The sequence below is a fragment of the Dasypus novemcinctus genome, chromosome 13 (genome assembly GCF_030445035.2).
Source record: "Dasypus novemcinctus isolate mDasNov1 chromosome 13, mDasNov1.1.hap2, whole genome shotgun sequence".
In the NCBI taxonomy this organism is placed as follows: Eukaryota; Metazoa; Chordata; class Mammalia; order Cingulata; family Dasypodidae; genus Dasypus; species Dasypus novemcinctus.
Window position 1 is genome coordinate 105,626,236 of NC_080685.1, and position 24,432 is coordinate 105,650,667.

A 24,432-nucleotide genomic window follows, 5' to 3' on the forward strand; every position below is an offset into this window, starting at 1 on the left:
CAGTTGTTATGTCACTGTAAAAGCAGAATGAAAAAGATCTCAATGAACCGATAGGGAATTACTTCCAGGTCATATTGTTAAGTGAAGTGAGCAAAGTTTAAGAGTACATATTGTCCCAATTGTAGATTTCCTGAATTTCATCATTTTAGTGTGCTTATGTAAGACATAGTTTTGCTCTTAGGAAATTCACAGAGTATTAAAGAGGCAGGGGGAACAACGCATGTAACCTATTCACAAATGGTTAAGATGAAATGAGAGAGAGAAAGAATGAAAATGCAGCAAAATGTTAATATTGATGAATCTGCAGGATTCTCTTGGGCATTCTCATAACATCCTCAGTTAGTTTCCATCACTGCACTTACACATGCTATAACTATTTTGTGCATCACAGATTGTGAATTTCTTAATTGTTATTCATCTTTGTGTTCCTATTACTTTCAACAGGATTTTGCACATGGGAGGTTCACAATTATAGTGTGACTGAATTACTGAATGAATAAAAAGGAATTAGAAAAGACAGATTATATGGATTGGTGTATCTAGAGAAGGCATCTCAGAGAAGGTACACCTGAAATGTACCTTTAAAATTGCTAGAATTTGGAAGCAGATGTGGCTAAAGCAGTTGGGTGCTGGCCTCCCACATGTGGGGTCCCAGGTTTGGTTCCTGGTGCCTCCTAAAGAAGAGGAGCAGATGCTGCAAAGAGCAGACACTGCAACCAGCAGGGAGTGGAAGTGGCTCAGGCAGTTGTACACTCAACTCCACGGGAGATCCCAGGTTCAGTTCCTGGTACCTCCTAAGGAAGACAAGCAGAGAGATGAGGGATCCATCTCTGGGGTGAAGGGGGGGGAGGGTTGGGAAGGGGGATAAAAAATGCTAGAATTGGAGGAAAAACAGGGTAAATGTGGGTAAGGGGAACCTTTTAAAGGCACAGAAGCAGGTATGAATGTACTAGGGCTGGAGACAGTGGAAGGCCCATTATGGAAGGAATAGAAGTTTTGGATTGAAATTAGTGGGAAGTAAATTTGTATATCTGATGAAAAGAATCAAATGATAGAGACCCTCAAATGGAGGCAGGAGGTTTGAGGGAGGCACTAGACACTCCCATTGTAACAATTCAATATCCACAATCCGTGGCTCCTCTTGGTGTCCTAGACAATTTGGGAAAAACTGGACTAATGATGAGGACTTTCTGTTTCTCTCTCTTTCCCTGCTTCCCTCTTATGTCAGTCACGCATCTTGCTTTTCAAGCAGGTTTCCCAATTGTTCACATCTTCCTTTGTGAATTTTCAGGCAGGATTCTAGACAGATGGCAGCTTGGTTTCACTTGGGCATTACACAGTCACAGGAAAATGTTATACAGTGATTTTTATTTCCACAACCCTAACCACATTGTTTCATGCTCTAAGAGATTTGCTTTGATGAGACAATATGAAAAAAAAAAGATAATCTTAAATAGGTTTTAACTTTAAAATGCAGAAAATAAGAATCTCAACTCCTACGATTAACTATCCTAGGCATGGCTTATACTCTATGAGGTGCCAAAGCTTAACTTGAAAGATTTTAAATGCTTCAAGCTGTGCAAGCATGTGTTTCCTCAAAGGGGCAGAAGGGATCATTCTGAACACCGTCAAAACTTTAATTGAGGGTTGTGCATAGTTGCCTCAGTTACACAGGTTTGACCCAGGACACAAATTAACTGTTCATTAATTTTACTTTTTCTGTAAAGGCCATTATTAAATTCCTGGTAGGTGCATCTTTAAAAGAAAATCATGACGTAAGAATATAACTATATAAATTACAGTGGTCCATTCAGTACTGCATGACCTAGAGCAGAATGCAAAATCATTTTAAAGTAGGATTGCCAATTGCTACCCTTTCTTCTGGCAGGCCCAGGCAGTGGAGTGAGAAGACTGAAATTCAGAAAAGGAAATAACCATCAATTCTTTTTTCAATGCATATTCATTTGCATAAGAAGTTATTTATTTTTAAGCATGTCTAGAAAAAACAGGTTCTTAAAATATTAATTTATTATTAGCTAAATTATTCAAAGCACCTCTCAAAATTTCCTACTCAGATGTCTACCTGTCAATGCATTTTGCTGTAAATTAGCTTAATTATATAATCACTCATGCAACAAATATGTATCAAACACCTACGAGATGATAAGTACTGCTCTTTGCACTGAGAATACAGCAGGAAAAAATCCTTGCACTCAAGGAGTTTATATCCTAGTAAAGAGAGATAGACACTGTATTAGCTAGCCAAAGAGATATTGATGCAAAGGACAAGAAATCTGTTGGCTTTTAAAAAGGGTATTTATTTGGGGTAAAAGCTTACAGTTACAAAGCCCTGAGGAGTCCAACTAAAGGTTGATTTCTCACCCAAAGTCAGTTTCCACGTGTTAAAGCAAGATGGCGGGCCTGTTCTCTCCTTCCCCAGCTGCTCAGCTGCTCAGCTGCTCAGCTGCTCAGTTCTCTTCAGCTGCAAACTATCAGAAGGAATGGCTCATCTCTCCCCGGGCGGCAGGATGAGAGTTCTCTTCCACCTCTATGGAGCTCTCTCTTTTCTCCAGTATCTGCTTCTAAGTGTCCATTTACACAGCCCACCAAGGAGCCAGGGATTCAACCCAGAGTCACCCTAATGACACGGTCAAATCAAAGCCCTAATCTTGTTTTAATCATGTACATGTAAAACCTTTGAATATAATACAATCAAAGGATATCATGCCCAAAGGAACAGACCAGTTTACAAATATAATCGGTATCTTTTTGTGGAATTCATAAACAATATGAAACTGCTACAGACACTAAACAAAATAAATATAAAACAGGGTATGTTGATGACGATAAAGAGTGTGGAGGAAAACGAAGCAGGGGAGGAGGGGGATGTAATTGTAATTAAAGATTTTGGGAAGTCACAAGAGAAGATATCTGAGAAAAGATCTGAGGGACTTGAGGGAGCGAGCCACGTGGAGAGCTGATGGAGAGAATCCAGGTTGAGGTCCAGCAGGTGTCACGGCCCCACCTGGGGAGTCTGAGGAGCAGCAAGAGGACACTGTGCCTGGAGGGGAGCAGAGGAGCGAGCAGCAGGAGGCGAGGCCACGCAGGGAGCCTGTGCCCAAGACTGGGACTCTGTAGGCTTCAAGAGGGATTTGGGCTTTGACTCTGAATGAACTGAGGCACCACAAAGGATTTTGAGTAGAATGACAGCCTGGCTTAGGTTTTAGACAGTCACTTAGCAGCTGTGTAGAGAAGGGATCGTAGGGAGACAAAATCAGAAGCGAGGAGGTCCAGTTGGGGGGCAACCGACATAATTCACGAAAGGAATAACAGTGTCTAGGAAGAGGGGTGTACTGTGAAGTGGACATATTTTTGAAAGCAGATAGAATTTTTAATTCACTCTGTTTTCTATTATGAAAAGTATTTACAGGGATGGGAAAGGTGATTTTCACAAAGCGGCTGAAAGGAAGAAACACAGTGCTGTACTTCAGGAAGAGGGTGGGTTTGGATAGAGTAAAGTTAAGAAGAAATTTGGACATAGGGCAGAATAAAGTCCCAGGCTGCCTAAAAGACATAAACTGGGACAGTCTAGAAGGGAAAGAATATGGAAAGAAAGGTAGGAATGCTATGAAGATAAATTTGCCTGCTCTGTAGTTTTCCTAGGGGCTTTGCCAGAGCAGTACCACTTTCAGGCCATTGGGCATTCCCACTGTCCTTGAATGTCACCTCCTCTTGATCGGGGCACTAAACCCCTCCGGAAGAGCATAATAAGGTCCAGGAGGGCTCCTAGTAAGTCAGAGAAGGAGGAAAAAGACAGAGAGACATGAAGTGAGAAACAAAGAAGAAACACAGATAAAAGACATAGAGGAGAGAGAAAGGAAGGTGAGGGTTCAAGAAAAAAACAAGGGACAGACTGATAATGTAAACCATAATGTAAAACATAGGATAACTAAAAATGTAAAGAACTGTGTATCCTAAAGTATGCACCATAATGTAAGCACAGATGTTACCTTGTTAGAAAGCTAATGTCTCAGACTCTGTACATCACTTTAAGTAAATATGATATGAATAGGGCGTAAGAGTATCACTGTGGAAGGGAAAAGGTTTTCTGGTGGATGTGTGGGAGTGCTGTATATTATATATATACATTGCTGTGGTCTAGGACTCCTGTGAAGAAAAGCTGAATAATTAGGGGGGGGGGGGAAAAAAGAAAAAGATAGGATGTGGAATTTTTTCAAGTCAACATTCTTTATCTAAGTTCTTTATCTAACTTTATCCAAGTTCTTTATCTATCCTTTAAACCCATCGCTATATGCCATTCCCTAGTAAGGGACCATGACATTATATTGGGATTCAAATTTCGGGGAGTTCTGGATCACAGAGTGTTTCAACAATGGCAATGGAGGGATACTGGTATGGGATACCAATGACAGGTGATATATGGCTGACAGGGAGCTGTACAGAACATATGTCCAGGGTGCATGGTAATGTTTGGATATACTCATAGTGGCAACAATTAAAAACCACAGCAGGGGGGGTACTGGGTTCCTGGCCAGTGGTGCTCTGTCGTGGTCCCTAGGGGAGCAGCAACAGTCTCCCAGGTACAGTGGCGGGGACCGGGAGGGAGTGAGGGTTCAACAGTGAGCCCCTGATGCTAATGACTATGCTTGTGAACTGATAAACCTAAAATAAGAACAAGGCCTAGAGCAACATTGTGCCTGGGAATTTCCTCCTGTCAGCCTTCATGTTACTCAAATGTGGCCAGTCTCGAAGCCAAACTCAGCATGTAAATGCAATGCCTTCCCCCCAGCGTGGGACATGACACCCGGGGATGAGCCTCCCTGGCAACGAGGGACCACTATCAACTACCAACTGATGATGCAACTGGAAAATGACCTTATACGGAAGGTTCAATGCGGATCAGCAGAATATCCACGTCTACATAAAAAACCATGACTTTAAAATGCTGTTTGACCTAAAGTAAGGGGGAAATGGAAAGGAGAAATGAGTTTATATGGCTATGAGTTTCTAAAAAAGAGTCTGGAGGCTGGCAGAAGGATTGCCCTCATGCACAACTGAGCAGAGTCAGAGAGACAGATAAAGCAGATACAACCCCCAGATATTGGTTCCTTTGAGGGCTAAAGAGACCCATGGGAGTTATGGTCATGGCCGATGGGGTTAACTACCAGGGCAGATGGCCCCTCTTTGGAAATGGTGTTTATATGTGATGAATCTGGACTCAGATGGGATCTCCCTTCATAAGACTTTCATACTAATGTGCTGGAGGTGCAGTTAATGTTGGGGTTTAAGATATATTTAGGGGATTTGAATCTCTGGACTGACAATGTGATAGCCAGGTCCTGAGCCTCAACAGACTCCAGCACCTACAATCTGATCTATTGGACTTACCACACTCAGCTAAGATGGAGTTGAAGAAGGACAACCACCACACCATGGAGCCTAGAGTGATTACAACTGAAAATGGGAGGATTGCATCCAGCATCCATGTGGAATCTGAGCCTCCTCTTGACATAGAGGTGCAATGGACACAACCAATCCAATGTCCACATAGAAGAGGTGGCATTGGATTGGGAAAAGTGGACATGGTGGACGATGGGTATGGGGAAAGGCAGGAAGAGATGAGAGGTGGAGGCGTCTTTGGGACATGGAGCTGCCCTGGATGGTGCTTCAGAGGTAATCACCGGACATTGTAAATCCTCACAGGGCCCACTGGATGGAATGGAGGAGAGTATGGGCCATGATGTGAACCATTGTCTATGAGGTGCAGAGGTGCCCAAAGATGTACTTACCAAATCCAATGGATGTGTCATGATGATGGGAACGAGTGTTGTTGGGGGGGGGAGAGGGGGGGTGGGGTTGTGGGGTTGAATGGGACCTCACATATATATTTTTAATGTAATATTATTACAAAGTCAATAAAAAAATAAAAAAATAAAAAAATAAAAAGTTAGAAGGGAAAAAAAATACATTTCCTTTTAACCTCATATTTTTAATGTAACATTTTATGTGATCTATGTATCTTTTAAAAAAAGATTAAAAAATACATGTTCTTTTAAAAATTTACATTTTTACAATAAAACTACATAACTGTTTTACTATTATAAAAAAAAAAAAAAAAGAAAAAAACAAGGATGAGCCTGGAAAATATTTTCAGAGGGTCTCAAACAACTGCCTCAGCTGTTATTCTGTAACATTCATGGTCCACATAGCACACACCTGATCAAGGGCTTGCAAGAATATGGATTGGGAAGCGGATGTGGCTCAAGCAATCGGGCTCCTGTCTACCATATGGGAGATCCATGGTTCAATTTCCAGGCCTCCTGGTGAAGGCAAGCTGGCCTGAGTGGAGAGCTGGCCCACACAGGAGTGCTGACCCATGCAGCAAGTTGGCTCAAGCATGAAAGAGAGCTCGTCCATGCAGAGGGTTGGCCCATGTGGAGAGGTGGCACAGCAAGATGACGCAACAAAAAGAGACACAGAGGAGAGACAATAAGAGATGCAGCAGACTGGGGAGCTGAGGTGTTGCAAGAAATTGAGCACTTCTCTCCCACTCTGGAAGGTCCCAGGATCGGATCCCAGTGCCATCTAAAGAGAAGACAAGCAAACACAGAAGAACACATAGTGAATGGTCACAGAGAGCAGACCACTGGGGTGGGGGGTGATAAAAATAAATAAATCTTTATAAAAAAGGAATATTGATTGATCAAGTAGAAAAGTTTTCTGACTACCTTGAATTAACTAAGTTTGCAGATCTGGGGGACAGAGCTGTCCAGGTATCTTTCATAAATAATCACTGACTTTTTTTTTTTGTGATAGCTGAACAAAAAAACGTTTCACATTATCACTCAATTATCTCAGATAGTTTTAAATCCCTTTGATTGTACTATTATTATCAGCAAGAGATGTAGAAAAATGATTGAATATAAAATCAGAACTGGATGAAATTCAAACCAAAACCTCATTGAAACTTGATTAACCTGATCAATTTTGACAGCAAAACTAGATAATTCAAGCCTCCAAGTGGATTTTTTTGGATCAAGTAATCACACAAAAATGAGTAATCCACTTTGGCTGTCTGAATCCATCAAGCCAACCAAGTAATAGCAAAAATTTTCCCTTATTTGTGCTGTGTAGATATACTTCAGTTGAAGAAAGGAGGCTTTTGAAAAATCTAACAGGATTATATTGGCTGCCGGGTTTTCCATGGTTTAATTCCCAGCATCTTCTTTTAAATGACTTGTTTGAATAAAAATGTGGTTTGGGATTCAGGGTTGAGGACAAATGGTGCTGGACTGTTTATTATTATCTTGTGGGCTCTTTCAGCTTTTTATCGCAGTTCATGTCCCTGTCATGATCCTAGCGTCAGATTGCTGGGTCATTTCTTTACTTCCTCCTCTTCCTGACACACATCTGGAAAAGCACCAGCTATTTTCCTGTCCAGCCGCCGAGCAGGTCTATTTAGAGAGTCAGAGCCATGCAGCAATTCTGAGTACCCGCCCTTCACCCTGTGCTAACATTTCTCCTCCCCTCTTTGCCCCCCGTGTGGCTGTCTCTCCTTCACCTGGCACCACTTGGAAAGGAACACAAGCGCAAGCCAAAAAGACAACGCGAAAGGCCACTGCACATCTGACTACACTACGCTCTCCTCCAGCGCCTCCTCTTTTCCATGAGCCACTTGCATTTCCTCATCTCCCACGGCTCTTTACTCTTACCCATTTGTTCCCTACTCCCCATTATACGGAGAGCTGCCTTATGGTAGCCATAAAAACAGCCAGCACATCAGTGCTTAACGTGTGTGGGATACTGTACATCTAGTATCTCACTCGCTTATCATTCAAGCGCTATGGGATAGACACTATCATTCACCATATTTTAAAGACAATGATATCGAAATAATAAGTAACTTGCCCAGGGTCGCGCTGCTCACAAGGTGGACCTCAAGGCCAGGCTGGTCTTAACTGCTATGTCCCGCTGCCCCTCAGCAATGCCCACTGCATCCACACACATAGGTCTGACACAGGCAAAGAGCTGAGAGGTTTTCCAACAGTGGTAAGATGGTTCCCATCCAGGGCAGGAAAGGTATTTGGAGATTTCCTCTCTGCCTAGGGCCTCGAGGGTCATAAAAGAACCCAGTGGAACTGTGTCAGCACCCTCGGGACCAGCGTTGAGCATTCTGGGCAGCCCCTGCCACCCCTAAGGTTTCCCTTTCCTTCTGAGGAACGAAAGGAGGAATTGTACATTGCTGAATCAGATCCTGGTGGCCAAAACATCACTGGCTGCTGTGTGGCTGCAGATTCAGAGGTGCAGCTAAAGGCAGGCTTGTAGAGCTTGTGGATTCATTCATCAACTCTTGTGAGCACTTCCTAGGAGTCAGGTACCAGAGGAGATGGTGGTGTTCTTGATTCATTCCATAACAAATAGCAGTTCTTTCTTTCAGTCCCCTTGTTGCACTCACTCATTTATTCAATCATTCAATGGTTATTAAGTGTCTATTGGTAGCATTAGATAATGTGTTAAGTGAGAAGACACAGATTATTAAAATTTAACCTTGGGCAACAGCGACATATCTATTGAGAAATCTCTGGCATGACTCAGAATACTTGATCTCCTTTGCTCATGGTAGTTCATGTGTCTTTGTTCATATAGGCTTATAAAAAGTAAACTCTCTAGAGTCCCAAACCTTGGATCATTAGGACAGTCTTTAAATATTAAACTGCCAACACTGACTTATGAAATGTATGTATTAGCAGTTTTGGGTTTCCATCTCTCTTACTTTTTACAGAATTCCCCATTAAAAAAAAAAAAAAAAGTTGCAGCAGGAGAGGAGATAAAGGTGTGTATGGATATATTTGTTTTAGTATTTGTCCTAAACCAGATTCTAGCTGAATCAATATGAAAAATTAGCATTATCTTCACCTGAAAAATGGGATAATAATGTCTAACTTGTAATACTATTATGAAGATTAAATGAAATACTGTATATAGGGTACCTGGGATATAAGAGAAACTAAAAATACCAGTGGGGAATGAGGAGAGGTAGGAGAAGGGGAAGAGAATCTGCCTTTATATCATGCATTTTTGCAGAAGTAAAAACACTTTCATAGTAGAGTAACTGCCATGATCAAAGAAGTGTAGGATGATGACTTTCTTAAAGAAAGGAAGATAGACTGGTGGTGGTGGTGATTTGGGCTTGTTTGCTTTTTGACCTTAGAGAGCTGTTTAGTAAAGTACAAGAATCTTTTCTGTATTTTTCAGTTTATTAACTAGACTCTTACTTGGCTTTTCAATTTCCTCTTAATGTAAATCGGATTCCTGATACTACTTGGGAAATCATCAGTGGCCATTGTCTTTCCCTAACTCCCTCACAGGAAGATGGTGGTGTTTTCTTTTAGTATGTGTTTGCACTATAAATATATATATGGGGTAAGAGATGAGCTTGCATCTTTTTGTCTAATGAAAAAGCATTTCGAAGAGAGCCATAGTGACAATTCAGATTAAGAAAATGCAAAATTCTCAGATTCAGAGTCTCAGTCTTATAGTGTACATGAAGTATGTGAGGCCAAGGAACCACAATAAAAAAGAAAAAGAAACAGAAATAATCTTTTATCCAACTTTTAGGAAAATATACACAAGATGACTAATCAAGAGTTTAATAGCCAGCTCAGAATATGATCACAATAATCAGAGAACTGACTTTGAAAGAGAGTCAAGGCACTCTGATTTGGTTTGCAGAGGGCTTTGGGGAAACCTTCTACAAGAAGATGGAAAATATTTTAAAAACTGCCAAAGATCCAGCAATTGAAAATGTTTGAAGCTATAAGAAACCAGGGTAGGGATAATACAGGCCACAACAGTAAAGTGGAACAGAATATAAAACTTTTATATGCAGAAAACTTTCATAAAATATAAAGAAAATCTAGTAGAGGGAGCTTGGAGGTACCATATGTAAAAATAAGCAGAAGCAGGGTTAAGAGATTTCAGCCTTAGAAGTGAGTGAAAGGATTAAATGCCAAACCACAGGAAAATATTTCAGCTGAAAATAATGGGCTCTTAAAATATATTCTCAGAAAAAAGGAGCAAAAGACTAATGAGAAATTAAAGACAGGGCTGAAGGAATTGACGTGAATAATAACACCAATGATTGTCACTTCCTTGAGAAGAAGTATGAAGAGACAGGGAGCTGGTAAGTACTGGGAACCCATTTCTTAGAATGACTGGGAAGATGTTTTAAAGAAAAATGATATAAATTAAAATAGCAGTGAAAAGACGACACTGATAAGGCAAAATATACACCAAGTCGTAATATATCATTTATTAGATTTATAGCACACTGTTCTATTATATCAAAACCTTTTGCAGTTCAGGCATTTTATTATAAAAGTATCAATAAAACAACCCTTTAAAAACAATAAAGCAAATATATTCCACATGTTTTAGAGGATATAGAGAAAAAGAGGTTAAGATTTTAACTTGTTTAGGTTTCATATGCCAGGTTAGATTCATAAAAATACAAGAGAAGTAAACACTATTTTTCCAAAGTAAAGTTGAGAATTTAAAATCAAAGGAGGAGCCCAGGCATTATGTAATAAAGATCTGACAGTTTTTTGGTTAATTTGTTTAATGTGCATAGCCTTAAAAAAGTTGTGGTTTCCTGTTGCTGCTTTTTAGCTTGAACAATTAGAAATATATTTTTATAATATCAACTATGTATTGCCAAGTTTCCTCTTTGTGCTTTATGGATACAGCATTAAAAATATCGGTATAAAATTTAGGGTTTTTTTCACCCATATTTATACAAATAAATTATACAGTAGACACTTACATAAAAACTATATATTAAATTCTGTGGATACTATGATGAATAAGGACACATTTTAAAAATCTAAGTCCCTTACATACATCATTTATGGCTCACAAAAATCCTACCAAGTAAATTCTATTATCATCCCATATTATAACTGAGAACACAGAGGCACCAAAATTTTAGTGGCTTGCTCCAAATCACAGTGCCAGTAGATCTGATTTGCATTTAGGTAGTCCAGTTTCCTTTCAGTCACTAGAACGGCTAAAATGACAACTGGTCACTTCAAATTCTAATTATTGTGGTTCATCAAAAAGTGAAATAGCTAAAATATTTGGCAATTGAATTGACTGGTCAGTTTAAACTGTATAGGGACTGTTTAAAAGCCTTTTTTTTTTTCAACATCTTATCTTTGGAACCCAGCTTTAGAAATGTTCCGCTAAAAACCTCAGCTCTCTTTGTTACCATTAACATGTTTGGTTTAACAACCCCTTAAGTTTTAAAAAACACCACGATATTTTCTCACAGAGTCCTCAGTTAAATAAATAAGAATACAAATAGAGACAATACCATCATGAATCATTAAGATAGAATAGATTGTTTACATTTTTTAATCTTTCTAGAAGACCCCCTCATGCTTAAAATCACTGAGGTCTTTTATTCTTTGCTTTGTAGATGTCAAGTCATATATTCCCAATTAAATAAGGTTTCTGGGAATGCATAAGTACCCCCTCTAAAACAACACTTAATGTTTAATATTCTAGTGCATGACTGATGTCCCAGATAAACCAAATTAATCAATTAGTTTTGAGATTGATCAAATTTCACTTCCCCCCTCTTACTTCTATCCCAACCACACTACCCCTACTCCACTAATGTTTGAATTCCATGTCATTCTGCCAGAATATAATTGGACCCATAACTGGGGCTCCAATGTCTTCACCAAGTTCCTCCCAGTCTTCCCATCCCCTCCAATCCCCACCTCCCCACCCCCAACAATCCGTTCACTTACAGCGACTCACAAGGTCCTCCCTAATTGAAAACACCCAGTACCCGCTTGGGATTACTTCTTAAATATTCAGCCATTGGATTCATCTAACACCCACTGATGAGATCCTTCAGCCTAGTTAGTCTTGCTCTTTAAAGAGCCCCCAGCTCCTGCTACACACTTGGTTTCCTTGAACTGCCTCTAACATTAACTATCATCTCTCTGCCAGAAGTCCCCCAAATGACTCACTTCACAGCTGAGCTCATACTGATGAAAAATTAAAATCCCTGCCTGCTTCTCCTCACTGGCTGAGAGCTCCGGGGCTGTAGCCCCTCCACTCTTTAGAGCTGTTCCCAGAATGGTAGTTGCCCCTACGCTCCTTCCTGGTACATCCAAGCTTCAAGATGCCAGTCACAGTAATGAGACATTGGCATTTTTCCAGTGGAACTGAACTCAGTAAGAAAACATATTTCAAAGACCATATCTGTTAGACACCAACTAATGTCTGGGAACCTAAATTGCCACAATGCCCAAAGAGGCTCAGATCCAGGGAGCTATTTCTATCAAGGGCCACTGGCTGACTGACAGTGTCCGATTATAGACTGTTGTCTCTTTCAAGAGAGTTGACATGAGAAGGAGCATGGTCTTTCTAGGATACCTGGAAAGCCTCAAAATGTTTAACACCATGAAAATCGTATTTTTGTACTGACATTAAATGCCTCAGGACATATCTCTTACACAAACTTTGAGAAGTTTTAATGAAAAATAACAGCTTTGTGAGAGGTTTTTAAAAGTTATCTCATATTCATTTTTGACACCTAGAGTGAGCGTTTCCCTTCAGTCTTTTCATCATTTGCGAAAACTGTGGTTTGCAGTGATTTTAATTAATATTAGAAAATAGGTAAGATGTCCCCTCTCTTCATTATGCATTCACTTTTGCATAATATTCTTTAGTGAAATTAGAAACACTCACTAAAGAACCCTAAAATACCAAAGACAAAACCAAATCAAATTAATCCAATCTTTTCTTTCATTTGGAGAACTGTTAATTAATTAAAAAGTTTGTAAAATTTTTAGAAATTCAGGTACAGGATAATTTCCACCTTGTTTTCAATATAAGAAAAGATTATCTTCTGCAATATGCTATGTTACATGATTATTACTTGTATAAACTTAGGTCACTTCTGTACACGCTTTCTTTGGGAAATAGATGCTCACACTTCAGGAGAGCCATTTTTAAAAAGAAATCCTACAATATTGCTTTAAGCTGTGCAGTAACACAATAGTAAGGAATATCAATCCTCTAAGTTTATGATAATTTAGCATAGGCTAAGTTAAAGACTTGTATAATTCTTGAGGCCATGATCCAGGCACTATTTATAATTTATTTTTAATATTTACCTGGCCCCAAAGCACCCAAGAATGGTGCCTTAAACAGTAATAAATACTGATGAATGTATTAAAATAATGCACACACTTGAAATGGTTTAAATTTAATATACTATATAACTTAGATTTCACCATTTCAAAATTCCATTTCTTTCTGACTGGTCCAAATTTCCTGGAGTTTTTAATGTATTTGAATTATGTCTAACTGTAGCACCATTGGCTGAGACAAATGTGGTTATTTAGAATATAAAGAAAGAAGTTGGAAAATTTATTGTAATACGTCATAATTATTTATGGATTTATCACATCACATAAACATATACATTTAAAGCAGTTGAGAAAACACATGATTAAAGTAGAATAAACTGGAACAAACTCACCAGAAAATGTTAAACTATTTTGGTAGATTTTGGTTTTGTTAAATTCTTAAATATGTTTGGCCTAACACATTTCCTTTTAATTCCCTTAATATACCCTGTGGATATCCACAGAAATGTGAACCGTATGTTTCTGATTCATTTGTACTTAACTCATCAACATGTTTGGTAAGAATGATTTGAAGCACAAAGACTCATGAACGATTTTTGTGGGCTCTTTTATTTTAGTTAGTAAACAATTGGAACCTGAACCCAGAAATCTTAGGGTTTCATTTAAAACTCAAATTCCATAAAAAATGAGAGAGTTCTTAATTGGATCAGGCACACTTTGCCTTTGACAGTGCTTTGTTCCAAATCTTACAGCTGGGAGGAATTACTTTGATAGTGCACTCTATTTCTTGTCACTTTTATTATGCAGAATATAAGCTTTTGATGGTGCAAAACTTGAGTCAGGAATAGATGACACCCCAACAACTTTACTTGTTTATACAAGTCTAGGTAAATGCTACAACTGTTAAGGTAACTTGCTTATCAAGGGACTCTGAAAGGAAGGTTTTTTCCTTCTAGTAATAAATTAAGAGGACTAAGCAGTGCAATGGAGTAATCTTTCATGACCTTCCTACTACGATTTGTTTATTTGTTTATGTAGAGAGACAAAAAGCATGGCACAGAAAGTTTTGCCTGGTTCTCTTAGGTGTGTGAATGACCAAGTATAACATTCTCTAACAAATGACTGTTTTTCATCGACCTAATTAATCTTCAGATTTCTAGTCTAATGTCAGCATTTCCATAAAGCATTTCTTCCAAGTTGGGAAAACATAGACTAAAAGTCTGTGTCTGAATATTTAATGAAAGTTGTTGGTCCCAGCATTGTGAGCATTGGCTAGTTTCTCTCTGCCATTAGTCCATCCTTCCACAAGGCTTCATTTTTCTCATTAAAGTGGCTGACATGTCCTTTTGGGAAATTAGCAACCACATCTTCTGTTCCTCCTCCTTACTCATGGGCATTCCTCTCACAGCTGTCAGATCCTGGTTTCCCCTGTGGCTTGTATTGATAAAGACCCTTAACACTCTGTAAAACATTAGAGATAATCTGCTTATACTGATGTTTACTATATCTGTTCCCACCCCCACTACCTCCTTCATTACCAAACCCATGCATTCCCTGTTACTTCCAAGGACTCGTTTAGAAACAAGACCTTATGTCTAGAAGGACTTCTTTCCATTTGCTACCCACTGCAGATTTGAAATAAAAATCCTCTGGCTATGAGCTATATGTAATTTCCCCAGAAGAAACTTAAAAACAGAGGATTAGCATTCCAAAGTAAGAATAATCAGAAGGAAATTCCTAAGGAGGAAAAACAACTCTCTCTTGTGGACCCTCTCAGGAATGAGAGAGATGAAACAGCTATGTATGGTATTTAGAGGGAAAAAAAATGCACTTTTCAATTCAGAGCATAAACTCTGCCTTCTGAGTTTTAGAAATGAAGGTCCTGATCTTTTTTTTTAATCTCACTAGAGAGGTGTAAATTATCAGAAACAAACAAACAAAAAAAAACATACTAAAAGAACACTGTGCGGAAATGTCCTAAGTCAAACTTTTAATAAAAACATTCCTGGCTCAAGGTGTAATGAAAAATAAGGTGCTAGGGATGGAGGTACGTTAGCCCTCATTTAAAATCATGAAGGACATTTTATTTCTCTGTTTACATAAATCATTCTGCGCAATTAGAATTTTGAGTGGTCTCACTCCAAATTGGGGAAAGGAAGAAATTACTAGGACTTCTATAGATTATTTTATCCTTATTCTTTAAATTTTCTTTTTAAAACATATTTTATAATAATGAGAATAAAACATTAATTCAGCAGTTATGTATACATTTTACATATAAAAACACATGTTGGCCGAACAGGTCAAAAATGACTTTTTGCTTTTATTAGTAGGAGGGCATGATAAGGAAAAATTTGTTTGGAGCCCAGTGAACTATCAAAAAGAATCCTGAACTGGTGATCCAGATCTAACACACAGTGCCTGATCTGCTACTACTTAGCTACTTGCCCTTGGACAAGTCTCGTACATCTCTGAATCTCCATTTCAAGTTCCAGGATTAAATTAGACACTGCCTTGAGGTACCTATCAGAAAAATGCCAGTCATACTTTTTACACATGCTTGTTAAAACCATTTAACTTCACTTTCACAGAACTGTAAGGTTGCACAACACATGACATATGTTATCAAAGAGCTGGGAGTCTAACAGTGGAAGAGGACATTTAAAACTTCATTTTATTATAATCTTTATACCAACAAGGCCACCAGGAATACTGTCCTACAGTACCTTATCAGGTCATGTGTTTGATGCAACTCTGACTTCACCGCAGGATTTTCCTAGTAGTGGGTTTAAGGGTAGACAGTTTATGCATACAGAGGTAGAAAAAGCTCTTAATGGTTATCAGTTAGGAGTAAATAAAAGTCTGACTGTTGAGGATGAAGTAAAGAGCCTAATTTAAAGTCATTCTTCTGAACCTTCTTTGTTCCATCCTTAATTTCTACTCTAGAGAACCTTTTGGATTTTATGGTTTATTTAAGGTCCAACTTCTTAAAATATTAGGATTTAGTTTTTTAAATTAAGAATTCTTGAGTGTGGCCCTTCTAAGTTTAGGGAGTCAATTCCTATGTCACCAATGAGCAAGCTCTGCCTTCTAACTTCACTGCTCAGCTATAAATAATATGGAATGTATCAGTCATTTTCACATAAAATTAAGAGATGTTTGCATGATATATTTCCCCTACTATATTTTTGATTTCTTGAAGAAAAGACAACATTTAACTCATATTGGATCCTCCACAGCCCTGAGCATGATCTCTGGCACACAGCAGGTACTCAAAACACGTACTGAATGTGCAAGAGGAGAGCAGTACCCTTCCAGAAACTAATAGAGCCTTCAAAAGGTGACCTGTGGATCATTTGCATCATTTTCTCTTTTGAGACCCTGTTTAAGATTCTGGAACTCAGTGATCAAGAGAAATGTCAATATTGTTCCCTTTTAGAGTCCAATGACTATCAGGGACATGAGGGATGGCTTCTATTCTGAAATTTCTTGAAACAAAAATTTTCCCTTTGCTTCTGAGTTTGTTTTGGAATCCCATCTGGGTCCCCAAGGCTACATATTTGTGGTAATTTGACATCAGGGATCTGATTGTAGTAGAGGAGGATTAGGGGACTGTTTGGAAGTAGTGAATAATAATGGCTAAAATGAATTTGAGTACTTATGACATGCCAAGTTTTGTTTTGAGCAGCTTCATACAGCTTTGCTCATTGAATCCTCTATTAACCCTATTTTTTAGGTTCCAAAAACAGGCACAGTTTACAGGGAAGGAAACTGGGACCAAAAAGGTTAGGTAAATTACCTATGTTCACACAATTAGGAAATGGTAGAGCCAGGGTTCAAATCCACGCAATTTGGTTCTAAATTCCACACACTTAACCCGTAGGCCAACTGGCTAATAAAGGTTTTAGAGATACTGAGAAAGAGATCATTGTGTTCCAGGAGGAAAAAAGAATCCTTCTGAAAATTACTTAATAATGTATCCATGACTGTGAATTATTTTTTTTAATTGTGAAAACATGGTTTGATAATCTTTTCCTGAATAACAGGTGCTTAACTATCTCACACCCTGATTACCCCAGTCACAAATTTAATTCTTCAAATTGGTCACTAAGGAAACTCTCAGTATGAGCTGCTATCAGGGGACCATGGGTCCTCAGTGGAGAAAAGAAGTTAGAGAGTCATGGGGAAACCTAGACAAAGAATAAATAAGAGTGGAATTGAGGATGCCACACAGAGCATAAATGAAAATGTAATTTCAAGGAAACAAATGAAAATATTCTTCATTCTGGTTCAACTAGAAGATGGAGCAAGTCTCCTTCTATGCCTTCAAGCTGGCCCAGGTCTATGAGAGTTATGAAAATGAAAGGAATATAGAAATATAGACTCCAGACCAAATCATTCCCACCAGACTGAAGGCAATGACTGCAGAGCATTCTCCTGGGGAGAATGGGAAAAATCACTCCCTTCAGGTTAGGGTAATTGAACAGGAAAATAGACTCTGACAAGTACTTTACACTTTAGTCCTATCTAAACAGAAGGTCTGGTATCCTTTTTTTTTTTCCCTCAGATCAGGGCAGTCCAGCTCTAATTTTGACACCTAATTTTCAAGAAGCGGATAAAATGTCAAATATATCCTTCTGAGGCAACTTTCTGATAACCTGCTTGTTCTCCATATCATAAGGACAGGGGTCTCAGAACTGGTATTTTGGTTTCAGTAGGAAGAGAGATAGTCAATTTAGAAGAAGGACTAAGAATTACCTGTTTTACTGAGCTGGGACTACATACTTCTATCTGCCAAACATTTTTTGAATGTCTGCTCTATGCTAGCATAATGTTAGTCACCAGTGGACAATCTGAAACAAGGCAAATGGAAGAGTATTTAGGAGGGCAACAAGTGAAGGGAATAAGGTAGAATTCCAGTCACTAGATCTGTTCAACAAACAAAGAAAAGAACATAAATTAGTTCATTCCTCTGAGGGATAATCTTAGTTCATTCTTCTGAGGGATAATCTTGACCACTGATTGAGATACTATGATAAGATTTAAAAAATAATAATGATACAGCATTCTATTTTCCTCAACAAAACAGGGTGCTTTTTAAAAAAAGTAAATTATAAAACATAAAATAGACAAAGGGTAAATTTCTTTGAAAAAATATGCACCAAAAGGTAGCTTTCAACATGATATTTCAGTATAACTCAGCATGCATTTGAAATGAAATGTGAATTATTTACTATCAAGAAAGTTCAAAGCCCTTCAACTGAATTTATTTGACCCATTTGGCAGGAAAATAATTTCGATGGGTGGTCTGTTTCAGGCACCTGTCCAAGTCCAATCACATTACATTTTCATAGTATCAACATTTTAAAACCCCATTCCTGTTGCATCAACAACAGGGCATGGGAACATCTTCCAAACACATGGCAACTAGCACGTTACACAAACATGTTTGCTTCATGAGCCAGACTCTGGAGTTTTCCAGAAACTACAAACTCAGCAAATGAAGAGAGGGCTTGTATATTACAACTCAGAGCTCTACCACTTGAAATAGATCACATAGATTTCATTAATAGTCAACTGACTTTGCAAAAGCCTGGAAATCAGATCATCAGATACAATTTCCAGCTCAAATGGCAGGAAAGAGGCTAAAATTCAAGTTTTCTGGCTTTGAAATTGGTACGTTTTCCATTATACAGTATGCTTTTCAAATCAGTTCTCCATATTGCTGAAGCCTAGGATGAAGTTACTGTATAGATGTCAACTGTCTTCCTTCTCCTTTAAAAACAAGAGGCCCATAGGACAGACCCCCTAGATCTGAGTCCACAACTCTGCCACTAACTCTACTTAGTAAACAAGTCATGTAATTTCTCAAGAGTCCAGTTTTCTAGCCTATAACTAAATTGAGTAAATTAAAGGGTTTTGAAAAAAGTCTATGAAAGGGAATGGATGTAGCTCCAGTGGCTGAGCACCTGCTTCCCATAAATGAGTTCTTGGATTCGATCTCTGGTACCTCCTAAAAACAAAACAAACTAGTAAAAAACTTACTCCCATTGGGAAGCAGATGTAGCTCAGTGGTTGAGAACCTGCTTCCCATGTAAGAGGCCCTGGGTTCAATTCTAAAAAAAAAAAAGATTCTATGAAGATGCTTGCAAATTATAAGCTATATTCAAATATGTTCCTATTAATAATAACCTCAAGGTTAAGGATCTTATACACTCTTGTTCTACTAAAGCACCTTTGATATAGTAGTAACAACAATTGAATGTTATTGATCATTTACTATGTATTGGGTACTATTATGAATGCTTTACTTGTATAAACATTTCATCTTTACCACAAACTTAAGAAATATTTCCTATTAGTATTTCCATTTTCCATATGAAATATCTGAGGCTCAGCGAACTAAGAGGAGGAAACAAGGTTCTGTCCCATGTCATTCAGCCCCAGAGACCCCACTCATGGCAGCTAGTCCATAAGGAATATGATACAATTAATGGCAAACCTTGACAGTCTGTTTCTGGTTTAGGGACCTCCTAGCCAGAGCCTTGTTCTGAACAGATGATCGGGAAACGCTACTGAACTCACTGATGAGCCACATGTTTTTCCACAAGTCCCTACATGTCTCTGAATCCCAGTTCACCTGCTCACTTCCCTGACTGGGGCTCAAATAAGAAAATGCGTTCTGTGTTAGTGCAAGGTGCAGTTAGCAGTATTTGCTAAGAAATGAATGATAGCTTGAATAGACGGCTTGACTCATTTGCTTCCAAGCTCTCCTTTCATCTGACTCCTCTAGTCTAGTCCAGTGTGTGGTGAATTATGGTAGATCTCAGGGTAGAGTTTGCTGAGCATGTTCCTGTGTGTAGAGGAGTCAGGAGACCATGGGACATACACCAAGGCCAAGGATCATGTGGAGGGTCCATCCGGTAAACCCAGTCCTGAGGGACAGCTCCACTGCCAGACCACTTCCTGTGCTATATCCTGAGGCCTCCACATTTTTGGCCACTCACCCTAGCAGGCCCTCCCTTCTACAGCTGGTCTGGCTGACAACTCTCAAATTATGAAATTATACCTCTACTTCTACTTATTCTGTAAAGAATTAGATAAGGCATTTTTGTGACTTTAGAATCCATTGAAGAATCAGAGATTCTAAATACAGAACTAAATTAAAAACTCTGTGAAGTACAGTCTACGTGGGGAAAACACAAGTCCTTATTGCCAAAGTTCATTTTCACTTTTTTTTCTTTTTTAAGTGGTACTGGGGATTGAACCTGGGACCTGGTACATGGGAAGCAGGAGTTCAACCACTGAGCTACACCTGCTCCCCAACATTTTCACTCTTGATGATCCAGTAACTAGAATAAAATCTTACAATTGAGAGACTTTTTCCCCCTTTGTACCATATTTCCATGTAATTATAAAACAGAATGATCTGAAAAGACAGTTTCTATTAAAAAAAAAGTTAAAGGAAATATTTTGGAAAAAATTAATTCCAAAAAATATAAAATATAGTAATTTTTTGCCATCAAACAACCATTTCAAGACATATTTTCATTACTCCTAGTTAATACTGATCTCCCTGGCCCAGTTTTAAATCTATTACATAGTAACATTCATTTAAAATATTCATTAATCCACATTTTTCCACATCCTAAGCAACTAAGAACCATCAAAGATGGTTTTTTAAAATATTTTAACTGGGTCCATTTATGCACTTTCTAATATTTTGTTCTGAATTATTACCCAAATGGAACATAGGAAAGACCCCCAATTTTAACTGAGGGGAAAAAAAAAACCCATAAAATTTTTATGTGCTGCAATCAAAGGTAGTGTTCCCAGCATGTTGCCTGCTACCAAGTGCAGCTGTGACTGAAAAAAAAATCAAGGTGCGATTAAATGGCCTTTTTCATATTATCCGCCCTTAAAGTTTGCCTAATTGGAACACAGCCATCATTAACTGAGTCTGTTCACCAGAAGTCTTCGCGCAAAATGAGGACCCAATTTCTAACTGTTTCATGCCAGGATGATGTCTGCTGCTGTCATCTCTCAACAGTGTACTGTTCTGCCACATGTCAGTTTCAATAAAAGAAAACATGATGATAATTCTGTTTATGAGATTTTTGACATCCTGTGGCTTCACAAGAAATTTGTTTTTTTTCCACAGGACAAACAAGAAGCCCTGGGGTGGATCTTCCCAGGTGAAAAACTACCCTCTCCATGCACAGCTCCCTCACTCCCACCCCTATGACCCCCCCCCCCCCCCCAAAATGCTCCTTCCCTTCAGTTTTCCCACATCCCTCAGTAGGAGGATTCTCTTCTGGAGTCCCAGGCTGGGAATCTGAGAACCATGCTGACTCTTTTGGATCTTCCCTGTATAAATTTGACATCAAATCCTGTCATCTCTTACCTGAAGCTGTCTCCATTCATGTCGGTACTCCAACTCCTAGCTCCTCACATTTCCCACCATCTGAGCCTCTTTGATGAGCCCCAAGAACACAGACTCCTCCCGCTGGAGTCCCTCTCACAGTCTCTATCCAGGTAAACAGGCCTAAAACATGACCTTCTTTATATTTTGTTATGATTCCCAACTGATATGCTCCCCAACTCAGCTAGATAAGAGCTGTAATCTTACCATGGGCTTTCAAGCCTTTCGATAGTAATGCTCAGTCCATCAAACCAAACCATCTTTGGTTTTCTTTTCAGCTCCAGAGCACAGCTACTGTTCCAGAAGGAGCCGTGGTGTCCACACTGCTTCCTTCCTAGCTGAACCTTCTCCCTCTCCAGGTCCCAAGATTACTCTTTCAGCCTGTCCCCAATTCTTGAGCTTTGGAGAGGAAAGTCCTCCCTCTTCCCCACCATTAAACCCTAGCAGTTCTTAAAAGATCCCGCTACATTGTATTTCCTCAGAGGGCTTTTCACATATTAAACTCTACCTACTCATAGTCCACCTTTGAAATAATAAACGCCCCGTGTCCTTTTTTCAACTCTCCTGTCCTTCCATCTCCCTCATTCCCACTAAATTGGCTCAGCAACTTCACGCACAACCTACAGCCATTATCCTCTTATTATTTTCCAATCTCTCTCCCCTTTCCTGGCTTAATTCTTTCCCTACTTAGTCTATACAGTACTACATTCTCACCGACACAATCAACTGCCCATCCCACCTTGACCATCCTTCATGCTATCTCTATTCCAAGATCAACAAATTGTGTACTACTTTTGTTTTTTTCACAAGCTGCCAGTACAAATTTGATGACAATGTAGATTACCGCCTTTAAATTTTCTACTTTTATTTATGTTCTTTCAGTAATCTTTCCCCATTCTTACTCCAATCCATCTTCCTTTAAACCTTGAGAGATTTTTAAAAAATTCTTCAACCACTGTTGGGTAGAACCTCGCTCAGCTCAACCTCAGGTTCAGATTTCCCTATATTCTTCACCCACTCCTTTTCTACCTTTAGAGGAAGAGTGCCCCTACTCTATTAGGCTCTTGCTCCTACTCTTCCACCTTCCTTGCATTCCTGCTCAAGCCACTGGCCAATTGCTCTATATGCCTTGGCATCAGTTTATGATATGTCTGTGTCGTCTCTATCTTTAAAAATAGTTTCCTTTCAGCTCTTCTTCCTCCCTGGCTTTACAAGAAAACTTAAATGCATAGATTACACTTGCTGTGTGCACATTCTTACCCCATATTCCTAACTTTGGACCCTGCAGTCTGACTCTCTGCCCTCCTGTGCTACTGAAACTGCTCCCAGAAATGTTGCTAATGGCTCTTCTTACCTGCCAAATCCAATGGTCTCAAGTAATCCTCATTCAGCACCCACAGTTGTTTACCTGTATCCCCAAACAATTGTCTCATTTTGCTCATATAACATTCCCCGTATCTTTCCTTCTACCTTTAATACTTCTCTTCAGAGTTTTTCACTGATTTCTCTCCCTTGGTCTTGCCTTTTAAATGTGAGTCTTTTACAAAATATATCCCTAAAGTCTCTTTTCTTCCCCTCCTTTCTCCCCAAGTACTTTGAATTCCCATGGTTTTACCTGAGTCCTACATACTGATGACTCCCAAAATATACTTCTATTCCTATTCTAAGCTTTAACCCAAATTAATCCTGCTTTCTGAGTTTTCCATTGGCATCTTAAGCAAGTGGCCAAAAGTTGAATTTATTACCTTCATTCCATACTTGCTTCTCCTCCTCTATTTCTTATCTTTGTTAAGAGATTCACCAGAACACTTGGAAAATGTCATTTTAGACTATTTCCTATCCCTCACCTCCAGATCCAGTGGGTCACTAAGTCCGAATTCATTCAACACTTTCAATTTGCCCTATCTACCCCTATCCTCTAAACTACTGCCGAAGTTCAGGTAATTCTTCTTGTCTCTCCCTAGTCTATTGAAATAGACTTCTAATGAGTCCTTCCTTTAAGGCTCTTCCAATTCACCCAATTTATGTTACATATAACACATACATGCCTGTGCCACTTCTGTTTAAAAAAAAAAAAAAGAAACCCAGCTCTGATATGACAGGTTTCTAAGTGCTAGCCTTACTTTTGTGTCTTCCCAGTTAAAACATGATCTACACATAAAGGCTGGTTGAGAATACCAGTAAATAGGCTTTGTCTGTGTGGTTTTTATTTGAGAGACTGTTTTCTTCTATTTTTGAAAATATCAGGTATCTTTATGAAACCATTTATTATTCTCTCCAGATGCATTTCTCTCTGCCCAAAAATGGTTCTCTCCATTTTGGTTTCTCTGTACCATCCTTGTCACCTGTTGCTACTATGGCTATGGCTAAAAGACAGAATTTGGGCTTCCAAGGGCTCTCTTAAAAATGTCTCATTTATTTCTAAAAAACATTCTTTTCACCTGGCATAAAAATTAATTTTGTTACTTGTAAACATGCCTGTTAAAATGTCCTGGTTTTCAGTCGGAAATAAGATTATGAAAGAACTCACCTAATTAAAGGTGGCCCTGGGCTTTCAAGATTATTTTAGAAGATTTACAATAGTCACTTTATATTTTTCATGTGTAAACAAAAACATCAAGCCAATTAAGGCTACTTCCAGTTTACTCTGACAGTACATGATGGCACTTCTTCACTGTCCCTGCCAGCTTGGGTATTATGCAATTCTTTATGCATAAATCTCTCCCACCTCCACTGCTAGGAGACTTTAACCATATTTCTCAAGACTTGTTTAGGCTTTGTGAAGTCGCTTCTTCCACAGTACCTCCCAATATCTAGTCTTAC

The 24,432-nt window shown here is 38.8% G+C and overlaps 1 long non-coding RNA gene across 1 annotated transcript in view; it reads right to left on the bottom strand.

Annotated features, from left to right (window-relative positions):
- Positions 1 to 2,297: 2,297 nt before the first annotated feature.
- LOC131273098 (uncharacterized) overlaps positions 2,298 to 24,432 on the bottom strand; it is a 33,782-nt gene continuing 11,647 nt past the window's right edge. The window contains exon 4 of the long non-coding RNA XR_009180249.1: positions 2,298 to 6,606. This is a non-coding gene — a long non-coding RNA (uncharacterized lncRNA). The remainder of the gene's footprint in view (positions 6,607 to 24,432) is intronic.